The 20,154-nt window shown below is 46.6% G+C and overlaps 1 pseudogene; it reads left to right on the top strand.

Annotated features, from left to right (window-relative positions):
* The window catches only part of LOC139256522 (zinc finger protein 850-like), a 511,041-nt pseudogene that overhangs the window by 21,589 nt on the left and 469,298 nt on the right, over positions 1-20,154 (top strand).

Below are 20,154 nucleotides of genomic sequence, written 5' to 3'. Positions count from 1 at the left end.
AGATTAAGGCAATAGTTAGGAAGGACATTAGCTTGGATGATGTGGAATCTATATGGGTAGAGCTGCAGAACACCAAAGGGCAAAAAACGTTAGTGGGAGTTGTGTACAGACCTCCAAACAGTAGTAGTGATGTTGGGGAGGGCATCAAACAGGAAATTAGGGGTGCGTGCAATAAAGGTGCAGCAGTTATAATGGGTGACTTTAATATGCACATAGATTGGGCTAACCAAACTGGAAGCAATACGGTGGAGGAGGATTTTCTGGAGTGCATAAGGGATGTTTTTTTAGACCAATATGTCGAGGAACCAACTAGGGGGGAGGCCATCTTAGACTGGGTGTTATGTAATGAGAGAGGATTAATTAGCAATCTCGTTGTGCGAGGCCCCTTGGGGAAGAGTGACCATAATATGGTGGAATTCTGCATTGGGATGGAGAATGAAACAGTTAATTCAGAGACCATGGTCCAGAACTTAAAGAAGGCTAACTTTGAAGGTATGAGGCGTGAATTGGCTGGGATGGATTGGCGAATGATACTTAAGGGGTTGACTGTGGATGGGCAATGGCAGACATTTAGAGACCGCATGGATGAACTACAACAATTGTACATTCCTGTCTGGCATAAAAATAAAAAAGGGAAGGTGGCTCAACCGTGGCTATAAAGGGAAATCAGGGATAGTATTAAAGCCAAGGAAGTGGCATACAAATTGGCCAGAAATAGCAGCTAACCTGGGGACTGGGAGAAATTTAGAACTCAGCAGAGGAGGACAAAGGGTTTGATTAGGGCAGGGAAAATGGAGTATGAGAAGAAGCTTGCAGGGAACATTAAGACGGATTGCAAAAGTTTCTATAGATATGTAAAGAGAAAAAGGTTAGTAAAGACAAACGTAGGTCCTCTGCAGTCAGAATCAGGGGAAGTCATAACGGGGAACAAAGAAATGGCGGACCAATTGAACAAGTACTTTGGTTCGGTATTCACGAAGGAGGACACGAACAACCTTCCGGTTATAAAAGGGGTCGGGGGGTCTAGTAAGGAGGAGGAACTGAGGGAAATCCTTATTGCCGGGAAATTGTGTTGGGGAAATTGATGGGATTGAAGGCCGATAAATCCCCAGGGCCTGGTGGACTGCATCCCAGATTACTTCAGGAGGTGGCCTTGGAAATAGTGGATGCGTTGACAGTCATTTTCCAACATTCCATTGACTCTGGATCAGTTCCTATGGAGTGGAGGGTAGCCAATGTAACCCCACTTTTTAAAAAAGGAGGGAGAGAGAAAACAGGGAATTATATACCGGTCAGCCTGACATCGGTAGTGGGTAAAATGATGGAATCAATTATTAAGGATGTCATAGTAGTGCATTTGGAAAGAGGTGACATGATAGGTCCAAGTCAGCATGGATTTGTGAAAGGGAAATCATGCTTGACAAATCTTCTGGAATTTTTTGAGGATGTTTCCAGTAGAGTGGACAAGGGAGAACCAGTTGATGTGGTATATTTGGACTTTCAGAAGGCGTTCGACAAGGTCCCACACAAGAGATTGATGTGCAAAGTTAGAGCACATGGGATTGGGGGTAGTGTACTGACATGGATTGAGAACTGGTTGTCAGACAGGAAGCAAAGAGTAGGAGTAAATGGGTACTTTTCAGAATGGCAGGCAGTGACTAGTGGGGTACCGCAAGGTTCTGTGCTGGGGCCCCAGCTGTTTACACTGTACATTAATGATTTAGATGAGGGGATTAAATGTCGTTTCTCCAAATTTGCGGATGACACTAAGTTGGGTGGCAGTGTGAGCTGCGAGGAGGATGCTGTGAGGCTGCAGAGCGACTTGGATAGGTTAGGTGAGTGGGCAAATGCATGGCAGATGAAGTATAATGTGGATAAATGTGAGGTTATCCACTTTGGTGGTAAAAACAGAGAGACAGACTATTATCTGAATGGTGACAGATTAGGAAAAGGGGAGGTGCAAAGAGACCTGGGTGTCATGGTACATCAGTCATTGAAGGTTGGCATGCAGGTGCAGCAGGCGGTTAAGAAAGCAAATGGCATGTTGGCCTTCATAGCAAGGGGATTTGAGTACAGGGGCAGGGAGGTGTTGCTACAGTTGTACAGGGCATTGGTGAGGCCACACCTGGAGTATTGTGTACAGTTTTGGTCTCCTAACCTGAGGAAGGACATTCTTGCTATTGAGGGAGTGCAGCGAAGGTTCACCAGACTGATTCCCGGGATGGCGGGACTGACCTATCAAGAAAGACTGGATCAACTGGGCTTGTATTCACTGGAGTTCAGAAGAATGAGAGGGGACCTCATAGAAACATTTAAAATTCTGACGGGGTTAGACAGGTTAGATGCAGGAAGAATGTTCCCAATGTTGGGGAAGTCCAGAACCAGAGGTCACAGTCTAAGGATAAGGGGTAAGCCATTTAGGACCGAGATGCGGAGGAACTTCTTCACCCAGAGAGTGGTGAACCTGTGGAATTCTCTACCACAGAAAGTTGTTGAGGCCAATTCACTAAATATATTCAAAAAGGAGTTAGATGAGGTCCTTACTACTAGGGGGATCAAGGGGTATGGCGAGAAAGCAGGAATGGGGTACTGAAGTTGAATGTTCAGCCATGAACTCATTGAATGGCGGTGCAGGCTAGAAGGGCCGAATGGCCTACTCCTGCACCTATTTTCTATGTTTCTATGTTTCCAGTCAATAAACACAACTGAAGTCCCTCATCTCGTGAATCAACCTTGTAAACTTTTTCTGCACTCTCTCTGAGGCATCACATCCGAATGTGCAGTGCCTAGAATTGGACACAATACTCATGTTGAAGCCGACATGTTATAAAATTTCATCAAAACTTCCTTGCTTTTGTACACCATGCTCTGTGATGCCCAGGATCCTGTAAGAAACATAGAAACATAGAAACATAGAAAATAGGTGCAGGAGTAGGCCATTCGGCCCTTCTAGCCTGCACTGCCATTCAATGAGTTCATGGCTGAACATTCAACTTCAGTACCCCATTCCTGCTTTCTCGCGATACCCCTTGATCCCCCTAGTAGTAAGGACCTCATCTAACTCCTTTTTGAATATATTTAGTGAATTGGCCTCAACAACTTTCTGTGGTAGAGAATTCCACAGGTTCACCACTCTCTGGGTGAAGAAGTTCCTCCGCATCTCGGTCCTAAATGGCTTACCCCTTATCCTTAGACTGTGACCTCTGGTTCTGGACTTCCCCAACATTGGGAACATTCTTCCTGCATCTAACCTGTCTAACCCCGTCAGAATTTTAAATGTTTCCATGAGGTCCCCTCTCATTCTTCTGAACTCCAGTGAATACAAGCCCAGTTGATCCAGTCTTTCTTGATAGGTCAGTCCCGCCATCCCGGGAATCAGTCTGGTGAACCTTCGCTGCACTCCCTCAATAGCAAGAATGTCCTTCCTCAGGTGAGGAGACCAAAACTGTACACAATACTCCAGGTGTGGCCTCACCAATGCCCTGTACAACTGTAGCAACACCTCCCTGCCCCTGTACTCAAATCCCCTTGCTATGAAGGCCAACATGCCATTTGCTTTCTTAACCGCCTGCTGTACCTGCATGCTAACCTTCAATGACTGATGTACCATGACACCCAGGTCTCGTTGCACCTCTCCTTTTCCTAATCTGTCACCATTCAGATAATAGTCTGTCTCTCTGTTTTTACCACCAAAGTGGATAACCTCACATTTATCCACATTATACTTCATCTGCCATGCATTTGCCCACTCACCTAACCTATCCAAGTCGCTCTGCAGCCTCACAGCATCCTCCTCGCAGCTCACACTGCCACCCAACTTAGTGTCATCCACAAATTTGGAGAAACGACATTTAATCCCCTCATCTAAATCATTAATGTACAGTGTAAACAGCTGGGGCCCCAGCACAGAACCTTGCGGTACCCCACTAGTCACTGCCTGCCATTCTGAAAAGTACCCATTTACTCCTACTCTTTGCTTCCTGTCTGACAACCAGTTCTCAATCCATGTCAGCACACTACCCCCAATCCCATGTGCTTTAACTTTGCACATCAATCTCTTGTGTGGGACCTTGTCGAGCGCCTTCTGAAAGTCCAAATATACCACATCAACTGGTTCTCCCTTGTCCACTCTACTGGAAACATCCTCAAAAAATTCCAGAAGATTTGTCAAGCATGATTTCCCTTTCACAAATCCATGCTGACTTGGACCTATCATGTCACCTCTTTCCAAATGCACTGCTATGACATCCTTAATAATTGATTCCATCATTTTACCAACTACCGATGTCAGGCTGACCGGTCTATAATTCCCTGTTTTCTCTCTCCCTCCTTTTTTAAGTGGGGTTACATTGGCTACCCTCCATTCGATAGGAACTGATCCAGAGTCAATGGAATGTTGGAAAATGACTGTCAATGCATCCACTATTTCCAAGGCCACCTCCTTAAGTACTCTGGGATGCAGTCCATCAGTCCCTGGGGATTTATCGGCCTTCAATCCCATCAATTTCCCCAACACAATTTCCCGGCTAATAAGGATTTCCCTCAGTTCCTCCTCCTTACTAGACCCCCCCGACCCCTTTTATAACCGGAAGGTTGTTTTTTGTCCTCCTTCGTGAATACCGAACCAAAGTACTTGTTCAATTGGTCCGCTATTTCTTTGTTCCCCGTTATGACTTCCCCTGATTCTGACTGCAGAGGACCTACGTTTGTCTTTACTAACCTTTTTCTCTTTACATATCGATAGAAAGTTTTGCAATCCGTCTTAATGTTCCCTGCAAGCTTCTTCTCATACTCCATTTTCCCTGCCCTAATCAAACCCTTTGTCCTCCTCTGCTGAGTTCTAAATTTCTCCCAGTCCCCAGGTTCGCTGCTATTTCTGGCCAATTTGTATGCCACTTCCTTGGCTTTAATACTATCCCTGATTTCCCTTGATAGCCACAGTTGAGCCACCTTCCCTTTTTTATTTTTATGCCAGACAGGAATGTACAATTGTTGTAGTTCATCCATGCGGTCTCTAAATGTCTGCCATTGCCCATCCACAGTCAACCCCTTAAGTATCATTTGCCAATCCATCCCAGCCAATTCACACCTCATACCTTCAAAGTTAGCCTTCTTTAAGTTCTGGGCCATGGTCTCTGAATTAACTGTTTCATTCTCCATCCCAATGCAGAATTCCACCATATTATGGTCACTCTTCCCCAAGGGGCCTCGCACAACGAGATTGCTAATTAATCCTCTCTCATTACATAACACCCAATCTAAGATGGCCTCCCCCCTTGTTGGTTCCTCGACATATTGGTCTAAAAAACCATCACTTATGCACTCCAGGAAATCCTCCTCCACCATATTGCTTCCAGTTTGGTTAGCCCAATCTATGTGCATATTAAAGTCACCCATTATAACTGCTGCACCTTTATTGCATGCACCCCTAATTTCCTGTTTGATGCCCTCCCGAACATCACTACTACTGTTTGGAGGTCTGTGCACAACTCCCACTAACGTTTTTTGCCCTTTGGTGTTCTGCAGCTCTACCCATATAGATTCCACATCATCCAAGCTAATGTCCTTCCTAACTATTGCATGAATCTCCTCTTTAACCAGCAATGCTACCCCACCTCCTTTTCCTTTTATTCTATTCTTCCTGAATGTTGAATACCCCTGGATGTTGAGTTCCCAGCCCTGATCATCCTGGAGCCACGTCTCCGTAATCCCAATCACATCATATTTGTTAACATCTATTTGCACAGTTAATTCATCCACCTTATTGCGGATACTCCTTGCATTAAGACACAAAGCCTTTCGGCTTGTTTTTTTTAAACACCTTCTGTCCTTTTAGAATTTTGCTGTACAGTGGCCCTTTTTGTTCTTTGCCTTGGGTTTCTCTGCCCTCCACTTTTCCTCATCTCCTTTCTGTCTTTTGCTTTTGTCTCCTTTTTGTTTCCCTCTATCTCCCTGCATTGGTTCCCATCCCCCTGCCATATTAGTTTAACTCCTCCCCAACAGCACTAGCAAACACTCCCCCGAGGACATTGGTTCCGGTCCTGCCCAGGTGCAGACTGTCCGGTTTGTACTGGTCCCACCTCCCCCAGTACCGGTTCCAATGCCCCAGGAATTTGAATCCCTCCCTGCTGCACCACTGCTCAAGCCACGTATTCATCTGCACTATCCTGCGATTCCTACTCTGACTAGCACGTGGCACTGGTAGCAATCCCGAGATTACTACTTTTGAGGTCCTACTTTTTAATTTAGCTCCTAGCTCCTTAAATTCATTTCGTAGGACCTCATCCCTTTTTTTACCGATATCGTTGGTACCAATGTGCACCACGACAACTGGCTGTTCTCCCTCCCTTTTTAGAATGTCCTGCACCCGCTCCGAGACATCCTTGACCCTTGCACCAGGGAGGCAACATACCATCCTGGAGTCTCGGTTGCGGCTGCAGAAATGCCTATCTATTCCCCTTACAATTGAATCCCCTATCACTATCGCTCTCCCACTCTTTTTCCTGCCCTCCTGTGCAACAGAGCCAGCCACGGTGCCATGAACTTGGCTGCTGTTGCCCTCCCCTGATGAGTCATCTCCCTCAACAGTACTCAAAGCAGTGTATCTGTTTTGCAGGGGGATGACCACAGGGGACCCCTGCACTACCTTCCTTGCACTACTCTTCCTGCTGGTCTTCCATTCCCTCGCTGGCTGTGGACCCTTCTCCTGCGGTAAGACCAACTCGCTACACGTGCTACTCACGTCATTCTCAGCATCGTGGATGCTCCAGAGTGAATCCACCCTCAGCTCCAACTCCGCAACGCAGACCGTCAGGAGCCGGAGGTGGATACACTTCCCGCACATGTAGTCGTCAAGGACACTGGTGTTGTCCCCGTGTTCCCACATGGTACAGGAGGAGCATATCACGTGACCGAGCTGTGCTGCCATGACTTAAGCCTTAGATACACTTAAATTGGCGACAACAATGTTAAAAGTTACTGACTAATAAAGAAAAAGAAAAAGAAAAACTACTCACCAATCAGCAGCCAATCACTTACCACGTTGGCTGTGACGTCACCTTTTGATTTCTTTCGACTTCTTTTTTGCCTTCTCCCAGCTGGAGCTGCACCGGTCCCGGACTGCTGAGCCTTTTATAGGCCGCTGCCTCTCTCGACTCCCGCCTCTCTCGACGCTCCCCGGACTGCTGAGCCTTTTATAGTAAGTTTTTTAACTGCTTTCCCAACCTGTCCTGCCACCTTCAGTGATTTGTGTACATATACCCGCAGGTCTCACTGTTCATGCACCCCCTTTAGGATTGTACCCTTTAGTTTATTTTGCCTCTCCTTGTTCATTTAATCATCGCTTCTCTCATTTTATTTCTGAACTCAGATTCACGGCCTCAATTTATTTTTTCCTCTGAGCCTCTCAACTACATCTGGCAGAGTAATGTTGGTGAGTGGTGATTGATTGCCCTAGGAACCAACAGGAAGTGAGCTCAGAGGCCAGAGGGCCCAGGGAGCAGCGTGTTCTGCAACCAATCGCGGTGCTTGAGGAGTGGATCCTGAGTCGGCCAATCAGGTGAGTCAGTGTGAACCCCTGTTGAACAATTTATCTTTTAAAAGTTAAATCGAGATTTCTTTTGTCAACAAAACAGTTTAACATTTGTCAGTATTTTATTTCCTGGAGTTCCTATTATGAGTTTCAGACACTTCAGTGCCAAGTGGACCAGGTGTTTAAAGGTCATTCATTTCCCTCTTTCCATGTCGCTGTTAGTTAAAGGGACAGAGATTGATTCCCCCTCGTTATGCATTCGTAGTAGTTAAAGTAACATCCTTCCTGTTGGTCGTGAGTCACATTCTGTGCTGGAGGAGATGGCTGGTGGCTTCAGCCTTTAAAATACTCCCCGGCACCATGGGTAGCTCAGCGGCACAGGGGGGAAGGAAGAAGAGAGGAAGAACAATAGTGGTAGGGGATTCGATACTTGGGGAACAGACAGATGCTTGTGTGGCTACAGGCCTGGCTCCAGGGGTGGTATATTGCCTCCCTGGTGCCAGGGTCAAGGTTGTCACTGAATGGCTGCAGGACATTCTGAGGGAGCGGGTGGGGTGAATAGCCAGAGGTCATGGTCCATATTGGCACCAATGACAAAGGTAGAAAACGGAATGAGGTCCTTCAGGCAAATTTTAGGGAGCTAGGAAAAAGATTTAAAAAACAGGACAGCAAAGGTAGTAATCTCCGGGTTACTTCCGGTGCCACTTGCTGGTGAGTACAGAAATAGGAGGATACAGCAGATGAATATGTGGTTTGAGATGGTGCAGGAGGGAAGGCTTTAGATTCCTGAGGCATTGGGACTGTTTCTGGGGGAGGTGGGACCAGTACAAGCCGGGGAGAGCCTAAGCTCGGTGGTGGGAAAATTATTGGAAAAAACTCTGAGGGACAGGATAAATCTTCATTTAGAAAGACACAGATTAATCAAGGACAGTCAGCACGGATTTGTTAAGGGAAGGTTGGGTCTGACTAACCTGATTGAATTTCTGGAGGGGCTATACAGGGGGGTCAATGAGGGCATTGTGTTTGATGCAGTGTTTATGGATTTTAGCAAGGCTTTTGATAAAGTCCCACATGGCAGACTGGTCACGAAAGCAAAAGCCCCTGGGATCTAAGGCAAAGGGGCAAGTTGGATCCAAAATTGGCTCGGAGGCAGGAAGCAAATGGTGGATGGGTGTTTTTGTGATTGGAAGGCTGTTTCCAGTGGGGTCCCTCAGGGCTCAGTACCAGGTCCCGTTTTTATCAATGATTTGGACTTGAATGTAGGCGGTATGATTAAGAAGTTTGCAGATGATACAAAAATTGGCCTTGTGGTTGATAATGAAAAAGAAAGCTGTAGACTATAGGAAGATGTCAATGGACTGGTCAGGTGGGCAGAACAGTGGCAAATGGAATTCAATCCCGAGAGGTGTGAGGTCATGCATTCAGGGAGGGCTAACAAGGCAAGGGAATACACAATGAATGGTAGGACACTGAGAAGTGTAGAGGAACAAAGGGATCTTGGAGTGCATATCCACAGATCCATGAAGGTTGCAGGACAGGTAGACATTATAAATACATTAAGAGTAAGAGGATAACTAGAGAGAGTGGGGCCTATTAGAGACCACAAAGGAAATCTGTGTGTGGAGGCAGAAGATGTGGGTATGATTCTTAATGAATACTCTGCATCTGTTTTCACAAAAGAGAGAGGTGATGCAGACTGTGCGGTGAGGAAGGAGTGTGAAATATTAGACAAGATAAACATAGCTAGAGAGGAAGTATTAAGGGACTTAGCAGCTTTGAAAGTGGATAAATCCCCATAAATCCCAATGTATCCCAAGCTGTTAAAAGAAGCAAAAGAGGAAATAGCAGAGGCTCTGACCATCATTTTCCAATCCACTCTGGCTACAGGTGTGGTGCCAGAGGACTGGAGGATTGCTAATGTTGTACCTTTGTTTAAAAAGGGAGAAAGGGATAGATCGCGTTATTACAGGACAGTTAGTCTAACCTCAGTGGTGGGAAAATTTTTGGATAAAAATCCTGAATTTCTCTCCTGTACTTAGTGATGTCTTTTGTATACTCCTTTTTCAGGGTGTTAGAAGGAGAAATATGTAAATGGGAAACTCAAACCAAACATCACGTCAAGATCTGACAGTCACTCGATGCATCAGGACCTGAATATCATCGGCCTTTGAATGTGGAAGGAGAAATGTTTGCCTGTTCTGTCTGTGGGAACAGATTTCAAACATCAGTGTGACTGGAAAAGCACCAAGACACACACACCCGAGTGAGTGTTCCAGTGCACTGCCTGTGGAAAGAGCTTTAACCAGTTACACAGCCTGAAAAACATCGCACCATTCACAGAGGGGAGAAACTGTAAACGTGTTGTGTGTGGACCAGGCTTCAACTGATCATCCAACCTGGAGAGACACAAGGACACCGGCACCACGGAGAAACTGGGAATGTGGGGACTGTGGGAAGGGATTCAATTAACCGTCCCGGCTAGAAACTGGGGAGAGGCTGTTCACCTGCTCCCTCTGTTGGAAGGGATTCACTCAGTTGTCCAGCATGCTGACACGCCAGTGAGCTCGCAATAGGGAGAGGCCATTCACCTGCTCCGTGTGTGGGAAGGGAGTCACCTGTTCATCCCACCTCACTGCACAACAAATAGATCATGCTGATGGGAGACCATTTAAATGCTCTGACTGTGGGAACAGCTTTACAACCTCTGAGGAACTGATTACACACCGGCGAGCTCACACCGACGAGACACCGTTCTGTTGCTCTCACTGCGGGAAGAGGTTCCGGGAGTCATTCTGCCCGGCTGAACACTAGCTCCTTCACACTCATCAGAGTCCATTCAGTTGCTCTCGCTGTGGGGAGAAGTTCAGCCAGTCATTGCAACTCGCTGCACACCAGCGAGTTTACACCGAGAAGAGGCTGTTCACCTGCTCCGTGTGTGGGAAGAGATTCAGTCAGTTATCAATCCTGCTTGGACACCAGAAAGTTCATCCTGATAAGAGACCGTTTATATGTTCTGATTGTGAGAAGACCTTTAAAAGAAATACTAACCTGCTGATGCACCAACTCACTCACACTGGGGAGAAACCGTACACCTGCTCCGTGTGTCAGAAGGGATTTGTTTCATCAACCCAGCTGCTGATACACCAGCGAGTTCACACTGGGGAGAGTCCGTTCACCTGCTCCGTGTGTGGGAATAGATTCACTCAGTTATCCAACGTGTTAAAACACCAGCGAGTTCACACTGGGGAGAGGCCATTCACCTGCTCCGTGTTTGGGAAGAGATTCACTCAGTTATCCAACGTGTTAAAACACCAGCGAGTTCACACTGGGGAGAGGCCATTCACCTGCTCCGAGTGTGGGAAGAGATTCACTCAGTTATCCAACGTGTTAAAACACCAGCGAGTTCACACTGGGGAGAGGCCATTCACCTGCTCCGTGTGTGGGAAGAGATTCACTCAGTTATCCAACATGTTAAAACACCAGTGAGTTCACACTGGGGAGAGGCCGTTCACCTGCTCCGAGTGTGGGAGGAGATTCACTGCTTCATCCAGCCTGCTGAGACACCGGCGAGTTCACACATTTCGACCGAAGTTGGATTCTGCTGTTATTGCTGCTGATAATCACATCCAGGACTGAACCATGTTCATTCTGACAGTTGTGGTTCGTTTCTCGATGTTGATGACCCCTATAATTGGCTGGAGATTCATATTCTGGATCAATGACAAATAAATCGGCTTTGTTTCAAATATACACAGTGTCGAGTATTTGATGTCTCCAAGGTAAGAGGAGACTAATTGATGTTCTGTTACTGACTGCTCCATTTTGGGGCCTTTTCTCCTTTCTAATTCTCGATTATTTTAGTCTCAGACCTTCGGTTACTCTCAGGGACAAGTCCCAGCTCCCCATAGCTTTCCGAGTGCCTGTCCTAGCCTTGGGATCAGGTAAGGTGTTGGTAACATGCCCGGGATCACTAAACACAAAACCCAGTCTGTTAATCATTTTCAGCAACTGGACTTACCCTGTGTCCCACAACATCTCTCTCCCCTTCAATGTGTGAATGGAGCATCACGCCGGCAAACTTAGTTTTCAATTTAAATCCATCCAGCAAATGTATTGAACAAAAGATGAACAAGTAACCAGATGATGGTCCAATAATCCTGCTGTATATTGCAGGCCGATGAGACTGTTAAGCTGCCAGTCAGCTGCTGGACTGCTCTGTATTTTGCCTGAATGAAACAGACTGAAGATTTATCCCAGTGTAACCTTTGCTGTTATGAAATGTGTGTCTTTGAATGAGCCTTGTGTCCCTGCTCATGTCTGCTGCAATTGTGTAGAAAGGGGATGTGTCAAGAGATGGTGTTGTATGGAGATGTGAACCAAGGAAACGCTATCTGTGTGTGGCAGTGACACAGCCCTGTGGTCACAATCAGAACAATGTCCCGATAACCTTGTGGTTATGGTTTGAGCAGGGTCAGACCAGGAATGTAGCAAACAAGTTCAGTATAAATATCGCCAGTGTAGTCACAGCTTGTTAGACACACCTGGGGAGAGGAGAGCTCTGAATCCACTGCATTATCCCTGTTCTCCAGATCCGGTAACTATACTGGCTCTGTATTTTTGTAGTGCTGTTCATAATGTCAGTAAAAGACACTCTGTTGTTGAGCTTGATTATCTGGTGTCTGAGACCACAAGGTTAAATATTTAGAGACAACAAGCTGAACATCACGACTAATACTCCAGCTCTATATTCACTGGAGAAAGTCTGTTTTGGAACTCCTCGAGTGGACAGAATAAAGATCCCAACTGTAAGAGCCCCTTGATGCAGTTATAAATAGCTTTCAATTCCTGACTGGTATCAATTGGAGGTTAGACAATAGACTGTTGAACTAGAATGAAGTTTGTTTTCTCTTCACACTGTTTTGAATTGTGTGTTTAACTGAAGTCAGATGTGGGCTGCAGTTACTCTCGGGCACTGGGCTGTTTCTAGTGAATGAATGTGGCCGGTGTTAGTGGGGAATAGGTTTGTGTGGGATCATTCTGTGCTAAACACATTGCTGGGCTGAAGGTTTGCCTCAGTTCCAGTGAAGAAGTGCTGTTGAAACACAAACCGATCAGAGATTTAAATCCCGCGGGCAATCCCTCAGTGACATCATTGTGGCTGGGAGAAAGATTCCTTCCTGTATGTCCAGGGACCACTTATACTGTGACACACAATCCTGGGACCACTTACACTGAGACACACGATCCTGGGACCACTTACACTGAGACACACGATCCTGGGACCACTTACACTGAGACACACAATCCTGGGACCACTTACACTGAGACACACAATCCTGGGACCACTTACACTGAGACACACAATCCTGGGACCACTTACACTGAGACACACAATCCTGGGACCACTTACACTGAGACACACGATCCTGGGACCACTTACACTGAGACACACGATCCTGGGACCACTTACACTGAGACACACGATCCTGGGACCACTTACACTGAGACACACGATCCTGGGACCACTTACACTGAGACACACGATCCTGGGACCACTTACACTGAGACACACGATCCTGGGACCACTTACACTGAGACACACGATCCTGGGACCACTTACACTGAGACACACGATCCTGGGACCACTTACACTGAGACACACGATCCTGGGACCACTTACACTGAGACACACGATCCTGGGACCACTTACACTGAGACACACAATCCTGGGACCACTTACACTGAGACACACAATCCTGGGACCACTTACACTGAGACACACAATCCCGGGACCACTTACACTGAGACACCAATCCTGGGACCACTTACACTGAGACACCAATCCTGGGACCACTTACACTGAGACACACGATCCTGGGAGCACTTACACTGAGACACACGATCCTGGGACCACTTACACTGAGACACACAATCCTGGGACCACTTACACTGAGACACACAATCCTGGGACCACTTACACTGAGACACACAATCCTGGGACCACTTACACTGAGACACACAATCCTGGGACCACTTACACTGAGACACACAATCCTGGGACCACTTACACTGAGACACACAATCCTGGGACCACTTACACTGAGACACACAATCCTGGGACCACTTACACTGAGACACACAATCCTGGGACCACTTACACTGAGACTATAAAATGGGAATGGGAGAGCCTCAGTGTGGGGAATGGTTATGGTTGTGAATCCAGCTGTAGTGGGGGCAGAAGGTGGGTAATGGATGAAGTTGTGACGGTGGAATTCGATGGGGACTGGTGGGGCCTGGTCACAGGTTATTGTCAGAAGCCCTTTTCAGGCAGGCCGATAATTGGATGGAACCAGCACAACACCTGGATCCAGCTGTTGTCCCAAAGTCTAATGTCCCTGATGTTTTTTTCTCTGAGAAATGTCGAGATGTGAAAAGAGGGAGGGAAGTGGACTCTGTCAGAAAGAAGGTTCCAAGAATGAACAATTCATGAGGCTGTTTTCTGACTCGTCTGCGTGAGGTTTATAAAAAAAATTAAATTAAAATCGATGGATCTCGTGACACTGTGTTGTCAATAGTGGTTTCTAACTCTAATCATTAACTTGTAAACCGAATATTGTATCGACTATCCCCAACCAATAACCACCGGCCCCTACCACTAACCCCCCAATCCTAACCAATAACCACCGGCCCCAACCATTAACCCCCAATCCTAACCAATACCCACCGGCCCCAACCATTAACACCAATCCTAACCAATAACCACCGGCACCAACCATTAACACCAATCCTGACCAATAACCACCAGCCCCAACCATTAACACCAATCCTGACCAATAACCACCGGCCCCAACCATTAACACCAATCCTGACCAATAACCACCAGCCCCAACCATTAACACCAATCCTGACCAATAACCACCGGCCCCTACCACAACCCCCCAATCCGAACCAATAATCACCGGCACCAACCATTAACCCCCAATCCTAACCAATAACCACCGGCCCCAACCACAACCCCCCAATCCTAACCAATAACCACCGGCCCCTACCACAACCCCCCAATCCTAACCAATAATCACCGGCCCCAACCATTAACCCCAATCCTTAGCAATAATCACCGGCCACAACCACTAACCCCCAATCCTAACCAATAATCACCGGCCCCAACCACTAACCCCAATCCTAACCAAGAATCACCGGCCACAACCACTAACCCCCAATCCTAACCAATAACCACCGGCCCCAACCATTAACCCCCAATCCTAACCAATAACCACCAGCTCCAACCATTAACCCCCAATCCTAACCAATAACCACCGGCCCCAACCATTAACCCCCAATCCTAACCAATAACCACCAGCTCCAACCATTAACCCCCAATCCTAACCAATAACCACCGGCCCCAATCACTAACCCTAAACCTACACCAAAACCCCAGCCTGTAACCAAGGATTATTGATGGGGATCAATGGAGACCTCATGACATAAAGGAAGTATTTGAAACAATGATCTCGATGAAAATGACTTCTGCTTTCCACATTCCTCGTGTAGTGCAACGACAGGCTCTGCACCACCACGGGTGGTAGAACGATTGTGGGTGACCACTAATACTGTGACATGTTCCTCCAGGTCTGTGAGCAGGTGGAGCTCAGCAGACCCTCCTCCAGTCCGCCTTTACTCCGCATGATTCTTAGATATCTTCCTCTGCAAACGTGACAAGAGCATGGCTTGAGCTAATTCACTTGGTACTATGACAGAAATACAACAGATATTGTAATCCACAATTAGTCACCCCACATTCGATTCATCCATAACTTTTAACGTTATATGCTAATACATTTTGTATCCACAATGGATGCAGGATTATAACATCTATGTTCAGAGAAAATATTTAACAAGATCGTGTTTAGGAACTATTGCTCGACACCAAACATCTCGCATACAATCTCCAGGAAAGGCCCCATCCACGGGCCGTGCCATTCGGCACCTGAGGGGAGGTAGGTGGTTTATTTGAATTGATGGAGTTCCCCCCGGGGTGGGGTGGGAGAATCCGGACCGCTGATGAGCTCGGCAATGACAGTGGGCGGGGCAGTGGGTGGGGCATTGGACGGGGCAAGGGGCGGGGCAGTGGGCGGGGCAAGGGGCGTGGCAGTGGGCGGGACAAAGGGCGGGGCAGTGGGCGGGATTTTGGGATCCGGGAAAAATCCCAACGTCCGCCTGTTGGAAAGGGTGTGTTTTAGGCCCCTCCCCCCAACAAGGTGGGATCGGTTCGGGCAACGTATTCCCCTTCTTTAGCTCAGCTCAGCTGAGCTCTGTGTCTCTCTGTCTGTCTCCCTCTCTGTCCCTCGCTTTCTCTCTCTCTCTTTCTCTCTCTTTGTCTATCTTTCTCTGTTTTTTCTCTGTCTCCCTATCTGTCTTTCCCTCTTTCTCTCTCACTCTCTGTCTCGCTCTCTTTGTCTCTATCTCAGCCTCTCTTTCTCTCCCTGTCTCTCTTTCGTGATCTGTCTCTCACTCTCTGTCTCTCTCTGTGTCTGTCTCTCTCTCTGTGTCTCTCCCTCTCTCTGTCTCTCCCTCTCTCTATCTCTCGCTGTCTCTCTCTCTCTGCCTCTTTCTCTCCCTCTGTCTCCCTCACCCTCTCTCGCTGAGTCTCTTTCTATCTCTCTCCATCTCTCTCTCTCTCTTTGTCACTCTCTATGTATCTCTCTGCCTCTCTCTCTCTCTCTGTCTTTCTTTATCTGTCTCTCTCTATCTCTCTCTCTGCCTCTCTATATATCTATCTCTCTTTCTCTCTCCATCTGTGTTGCTCTCTCTCTCTCTCTCTCTCTGCCTATCTCTGACTCTCTCTCTCTGTCTCTCTCTATCTCCCTATCTCTCTCTCTCCATCTCTCACTGTGCATCTCTCTCTGTCTCGCTCTGTCTCACGCTCTCTGTCTCTATCTCTATCTCTTTCTCTCTCTCTCTCTGTCTATCTGTCTCTCTCTGTTTTTCTCTCTCTGACTCTCAGTTTCTCTCTGTCTCTGTTTCTCTCTATATATCTCTGTCTCGCTATCTCTCTATCTCTCTCTATCTCACTCTCTGTCTCTCTCGGTCTCTGTTTATTTCTCTCTCTCTCTCTCTCTCTCTCTGTCTTTCTGTTTTCCCCTCTGTTTCAGTCTTTCTCTCCCTCTCTCTCTCTCTCGTTCTCCCCGCTCTCCATCTTTGTTTCTCTCTCCATCTTTCCCTCTCTGTATCTCTATAATTCTGTCTCTCTCACTCTGTCTGTCTCGCGCTCTGGCTCTCGCGCACTCTGACTCTCTCTCTCTCTCTCTCTGTGCCTCTCTATATATCTCTGTCTTTCTCTATTTCTGTCTCTCTCTCTCTGTCTCTCCATCTGTGTTGCTCTCTCTATCTCTCTCTCTCTCGCTCTCTCTGTTTTTCTCTCTGACTCTCAGTCTCTCTCTGTCTCTCTATATATCTCTGTCTCTCTCTCTCTATCTCACTCTCTGTCTCTCTCTGTCTCTCTATATATCTCTGTCGCTCTTCCTCTCTCTCTCTATCTCACTCTCTCTCTCTCAGTCTCTCTCTGTCTGTTTCTTACCCTCTCTCTCTCTATATATCTCTGTCGCTCTTCCTCTCTCTCTCTCTATCTCACTCTCTGTCTCTCTCGGTCTCTCTCTGTCTGTTTCTTACCCTCTCTCTCTCTATCTCTATCTCTGTCTTTCTCTATCTCTGTCTCTCTCTGTCTCTCCATCTGTGTTGCTCTCTCTATCTCTCTCTCTCTCGCTCTCTCTGTTTTTCTCTCTGACTCTCAGTCTCTCTCTGTCTCTCTATATATCTCTGTCTCGCTATCTCCCTCTCTCTCTCTATCTCACTCTCTGTCTCTCTCGGTCTCTCTCTGTCTGTTTCTTTCCCTCTCTCTCTCTATCTCTCTCTCTGTCTCTCTATATATCTCTGTCTCGCTATCTCCCTCTCTCTCTCTATCTCACTCTCTGTCTCTCTCGGGCTCTCTCTGTCTGTTTCTTTCCATCTCTCTCTCTCTATCTCTATCTCTGTCTTTCTCTGTTTTCCCCTCTGTTTCAGTCTCTCTATCTCTCTCGCTCTGTCTCTCTCTCGTTCTCCCTCTCTCTCCATCTTTCCCTCTCTCTCTCTCTATCTCTATAATTCTGACTCTCGCTCCCTCTCTGCCCGCATCATCCGTGACCTCACAATGACTTGACCCCAGGCAGATAGGGTCAGGAGCAGAGGTCACAGGTCGCGAGTTAGAAAATGTAATTTCCAAATGACGCATTGTAAAATCCCAATGAGACGGTAAATAAAGCGATACAAATATAAAATGTGAGGAGACTTTAATAAAAAGTAAAAGCCGACAGCAGCTCCATCCCTGCCCTCGCCCATCACTGCCCCGCTCCTTTGTATTAAAAAGCAGGATGAAGTTGTGCTCTGAAAGTCAGCACATTGCTCAGGTATCAGCACCGCGCACCATTGGTGATGGGAAATACACAAACGCTCTCTCTTCACAGAGACCCGCACTTTGTAAACCTTCGCTTTAAAGGGCTGAATCTTCACATTTCCTGCCGTGCGGGCTGTAAAACTGCCGGCCGATCGGCTCAGGCCTGAGTTGCTGTGGTTGGTAAAAGAGAAAATTCACCCCAGAGTGTTGAACCTTCCCTTGCAGCCCATTGTAGACCACTTTCTGCCAGGAGATGGGGATGGCGAGCTGGACCAAGATCTGTATCGAGTTTTACAGTGCAATATCACCACCTGCTGGTGTACATCAGTACTGCGCAAATACCAAAACATCGAGCAACACGCGGCTGGTTTGACAATTCAGGCAAGACCTTTCTTCAGATAATTGGAGAGATAATTGGATCAGAAAGAAGGACGTCAAATAAACAGGTGCCTGGAAAGCTGCGATTAAAGCCCCTCACCTTTCTGAGTGTTTGCTGGTGCTGTTGGGGAGGAGTTAAACTAATATGGCAGGGGGATGGGATCCAATGCAGGGAGATAGAGGGAAACAAAATGGAGACAGAAGCAAAAGACAGAAAGGAGATGAGTAAAAGTGGAGGGCAGAGAAACCCAAGGCAAAAAACAAAAAGGGCCACTGTACAGCAAAATTCTAAAGGGTCAAAGTGTAATAAAAAGGCAAGCCTGAAAGCTCGGTGCCTCAATGCGAGGAGTATTCGGAACCCAGGAGAGGGCTCTGAGCTAGTTAGAGTGGGTGAGAGCTCAGATGGACAGGACCCCAAGAAAGAATGCAAAAGGCAGGAGGCAACAGAGCAGAGTAGCACTGGGGTAAGTGTAAACCACAAGGTGATAGGAAGGGACAATATGTATGAATATAAAGGGGCTGCAGGAGGGGTCAAAACTAAAAATCATGGTTTAAAAACTAGTATTAAAACACTCTACCTAAACGCACGCAGCATTCGAAATAAAGTAAATGAGTTGATGGCACAAATCATTACAAATAGGTATGATTTGGTGGCCATTACAGAAACGTGGTTGCAGGGTGGCCAAGACTGGGAATTAAACATACAGGGGTATCTGACAATTCGGAAAGATAGACAAGAAGGGAAAGGAGGTGGGGTAGCTCTGTTAATAAAGGATGATATCAGGGCAGTTCTGAGAGACGATATTGGCTCTAATGAACAAAATGTTGAATCATTGTGGGTGGAGATTAGAGATAGTAAGGGGAAAAAGTCACTGGTGGGTGTAGTTTATAGGCCCCCAAATAATAACTTCACGGTGGGGCGGGCAATAATCAAGGGAATAATGGAGGCATGTGAAAAAGGAACGGCAGTAATCATGGGGGATTTTAACCTACATATCGATTGGTCAAATCAAATTGCACAGGGTAGCCTGGAGGAGGAATTCATAGAATGCATACGGGATTGTTTCTTAGAACAGTATGTTACAGAACCTACAAGGGAGCAAGCTATCTTAGATCTGGTCCTGTGTAATGAGTCAGGAATAATAAACGATCTCCTAGTAAAAGATCCTCTCGGATTGAGTGATCACAGTATGATTGAATTTGTAATACAGATTGAGGATGAGGAAGTAGTGTCTCAAACGAGCGTACTATGCTTAAACAAAGGGGACGACAGTGGGATGAGGGGAGAGTTGGCTAAAGTAGACTGGAAACACAGACTAAACGGTGGCACAATTGAGGAACAGTGGAGGACTTTTAAGGAGCTCTTTCATAGTGCTCAACAAAAATATATTCCAGTGAAAAAGAAGGGCGGTAAGAGAAGGGATAACCAGCCGTGGATAACCAAGGAAATAAAGGAGAGTATCAAATTAAAAACCAATGCGTATAAGGTGGCCAAGGTTAGTGGGAAACGAGAAGATTGGAAAAATTTTAAACGACAGCAAAGAATGAGTAAGAAAGCAATAAAGAAAGGAAAGATAGATTATGAAAGTAAACTTGTGCAAAACATAAAAACAGATAGTAAAAGCTTTTACCAATAGATAAAACGGAAGAGAGTGACTAAAGTAAATGTTGGTCCCGTAGAAGATGAGAAGGGGGATTTAATAATGGGAAATGTGGAAATGGCTGAGACCTTAAACAATTCTTTTGCTTCGGTCTTCACAGTGGAAGACACAAAAACCATGCCAAAAATTGCTGGTCACAGGAATGTGGGAAGGGA

Source organism: Pristiophorus japonicus, chromosome 3 (assembly GCF_044704955.1).
Source record: "Pristiophorus japonicus isolate sPriJap1 chromosome 3, sPriJap1.hap1, whole genome shotgun sequence".
NCBI lineage: Eukaryota > Metazoa > Chordata > Chondrichthyes > Pristiophoridae > Pristiophorus > Pristiophorus japonicus.
The sequence above is the reverse complement of the archived record's forward strand: the minus strand, read 5'-3'. Positions and strand labels throughout refer to the sequence as shown.